Source organism: Mandrillus leucophaeus, unplaced genomic scaffold (assembly GCF_000951045.1).
Source record: "Mandrillus leucophaeus isolate KB7577 unplaced genomic scaffold, Mleu.le_1.0 Scaffold13, whole genome shotgun sequence".
NCBI lineage: Eukaryota > Metazoa > Chordata > Mammalia > Primates > Cercopithecidae > Mandrillus > Mandrillus leucophaeus.
In genome coordinates, this window is record NW_012101254.1 from 6122055 (window position 1) to 6125763 (window position 3709).

The window sequence follows — 3709 nt, forward strand, 5'->3', positions numbered from 1 at the left end:
GCTGGCCAGGTCACCAAGTAAGCTAAATCTTGTTGCATTTAGTAGAAAAATGGCCAGGTTTGGTGGCACGTGCCTGTAATCTCAGGTATTCAAGAGGCTGAAGCAGGAGCGTGCTTGGGCCCAGGAGTTTCAGACCAGTCTGGGCAACATAGCAAGACTCCATCTCTAAAAAAGAAAAAAATTAATACAAAATTAAAAAGTAGAGGAATGATAACAGTTCAGTAGAGAAATGGTGACAGCCAGGTATTCAGACATTCTGCAGGAGGGAAGAAGAGAAGGTCTACTTTTGCCTTCTTTTCTGTCCATGCGTAATATATAAAATACAATAGCAGGCTGGACGCAGTAGCTCACATCTGTAATCCCAGCACTTTGGGAGGCCGAGGCAGCCAGATCACCTGAGGTCAAGAGTTCGAGACCAGCCTGGTCATTATGGCAAAACTCCATCTCTACTAAAAATACAAAAATTAGTTGGGTGCGGTGGCACTTGCCTGTAATCCCAGCTACTTGGGAGGCTGAGTCATGAGAATTGCTTGAACCCAGGAGGCAGAGGTTGCAGTGAGCTGAGACCATGCTACTGCACTCTAGTCTGGGTGACAGAACGAGACTCTGTCTCAAAAAACAAACAAACAACAACAACCACAACAAAAATACAATAGTAAACATTTACCAATGGCTTACAATATACCAGGCGCTATTCCAAGCACTTTACATGTATTACCTCATTCAGACGCCACAACAAACTTAGCAGAGGAAACTGAGATTTAAAGAAGTTAAGTAAGGCGACGTGTGGTGGCTCATGCCTGTAACCTCAGTACTTTGGGAGGCCAAAATGGGAGGATCACTTGAGCCCAGGAGTTGGAGACCACCCTGGGCAACATGATGAGACCTTGTCTCTACAAAAAATTAAAAAATTAGCTAGGAGTGGTAGCATGAACCTGTGGTCACAGCTACTTGGGAGACTGAAGTGGGAGAATTACTTGAGCCCAGGAGGTCGAGGCTGCAGTAAGCTGTGATCACACCACTGCACTCCAGCCTGGGCAACAGAGTGAGACCCTGTCTCAAATACAATAAAATAAAAGAAAGGAAGAAAGAAGTGGCTTGCCCAAGTTTTCATAAGTAGAATATACTCACGAGAAGGAATTCCAGCCCAGGCAGTCAGATTCTAGAACCTCTTTCTCCGTGTGGTCACTGCTGGTGAACCATAGGGGATCAGACACAAGGACTTTGGATGGGGCCCACCTACAGTCTGTCTCCTGGTCATGACATAACTTAAGGCAGGAGTGAGATGGTAAACTGGTCAAAGCTAAAGTCTGTGGCCAGGGCAGAGTTAATGAGGGCCTCAGCAGCCCTGTGCTCTGGCATATTCATACTATGTCGCTTAATATTGCTTATTTATTTATTTATTATTAAATAGGAGGCTGATCTCGAACTCCTGAGCTCAAGCAATTCGTCTGCCTTACCCTCCCAAAGTGCTAAGATCACTGGCGTGAGCCATCGCACCCATCCAATATTGCATTTTTGTTTTGTTTTGTTTTTTGTTTTTTGAGATGGAGTCTCGCTCTGTTGCCCAGGCTAGAGTGCAGTGACGCGATCTCGGCTCACTGCAACCTCTGCCTCCCTGGTTCAAGCGATTCTCTTGCCTTGGCTTCCCAAGTAGCTGGGATTACAGGTACCTACTACCATGCCTGGCTAATTTTTGTATTTTTAGTAGAGACAGGGTTTTGCCATGTTGGCCAGGCTGGTCTCGAACTCCCGACTTCAGGCGATCTGCCCACCTCCGCCTCCCAAAGTGCTGAGATTACTGGCATGAGCCACCGCGCCCATCCAATATCGCATTTTTAAAACAATCAATGTCCCCCTGGAATTGGTACTGGTTCTACTATCTGTGAGGGTATAAAATTTTCCTTAAAAAAGAAATTGTCTTTGCAATGCCATTAGACAGAATTGGAGAGACAAGGGGAGAAAAAACAACATATTGTCTTTTGGTCTGAGCTTATGTTCTTCTAACTTTCATTCTAGCTGGTTGCTGTTAAATGTCTTTCCTTTCCTAAAAATTATGAAGATCATAGATAGGAGTCAATTATTTAAAATGTGTTTACTGGCTAGGTGCTGTAGTTCACACCTATAATCCCAGCACTTTGGGACTTTGGGAGGTTGAGGCAGGAGATCACTTGAGGCCAGGATTTCTTTTTTATTTTATTTATTTATTTATATATTTATTTATTTTTGAGATGGAGTCTTGCACTGTTGCCCAGGCTGGAGGGCAGTGGCGCGATCTCGGAGGCCAGCATTTCGAGATCAGCCTGGGCAACACGGTGAGACCCCATCTCTACAAAAAAAAAATGGAAAATTAGCTGGGTGTGGTGGCATGCACCTGTAGTCCCAGCTACTTGGGAGGCTGAGGTGGGAGGATGACTTGAGCCCAGAAGTTCGAGGCTTCAGTGAGCTCTGATCTTGTCACTGCATTCCAGTCTGGGTGACAGAGCAAGACCCTGTCTCAAAATGAAACAAACCAAACAAAAAATGTGCTTACTTATATGAATAAAGAGTTGAACATCTTATGTCAGTCATCTGTCTATTTAAAAAAATTGCGTTTGTGCGTATTTTTTTTTTAGGCCAGAGTCTTGCTATGTTGCCCAGGCTAGCGTGCAGCGGCTATTCACAACCATGATTATAACGCACTACAGCCTCAAACTCCTAGCCCCAAGAGATCCTCCCACCTCAGCCTCCTGAGTAGCTGGGCCTCCAGGCACACATCACTATTACTGACTAAAAAAAAAAAAAAAAAAGAATGAATTTGTCCATGACATCCAAAAGTTTGTGGACCACTGTGCCAGGTATTCTTCACTGAGCTAAAAAGACAATGGTGAGTAATATAGCATCCTACTCTTGAATGTTGGCAATGGATACCAGCCTTGAATCCAAACGGGAACCAGACTACAAAATAGGTACTGTGCTTCATCTTGATTGTGAATGTGAGAAAATGGACTTCTATGGGAGCTATGTTGCCCTCACAAAATAGGCTCTAAGACTGTAGAGGTCTTAAGTAAGCATTACTAATCATTGATCGAAAAATTGCTCGTGGAGTGGAAAATAGAATGATATAAGTTACCAGGGGCTGGGGATAGGGGAAGATGGAAAGTTGTTCTTTAATGGATCAGAGTTTCAGTTTTGCAAAATGAAAAACTTCCGGAGATCTATTGTACAACAATGTGAATATACTTCACGTTATTGAACTGTATACTTTAAAATGGTTTAAAATGGTTTTTGTTGGTGGTGGTGGTTTTTTTTTTTTTTTTGTGAGATGGAGTTTCACTCTTGTTGTCTAGAGTACAATGTCATAATCTCAGCTCACCACAACCTCTGCCTCCCGGTTCAAGCGATTCTCCTACCTCAGCCTCCCAAGTAGCTGGTATTACAGGCATGTGCCACCACGCTCAGCTAATTTCTTGTATTTTTAGTAGAAATGGGGTTTCTCCATGTTGGTTAGGCTGGTCTCAAGCTCCTGACCTCAGGTGATCCGCCCACCTTGGCCTTCCAAAGTGCTGGGATTACAGGTATGAGCCACTGCACCCAGCCTTTAAAAAGTTTTTTTTTTTTTTTTTAAACTTTTAATTGTGGTAAAAAGTATATAACAAAATTGACCATCATGGTCGAGTGTGGTGGCTCACGCCTGTAATCCCAGCACTTTGGGAGGCCAAGGCAGGTG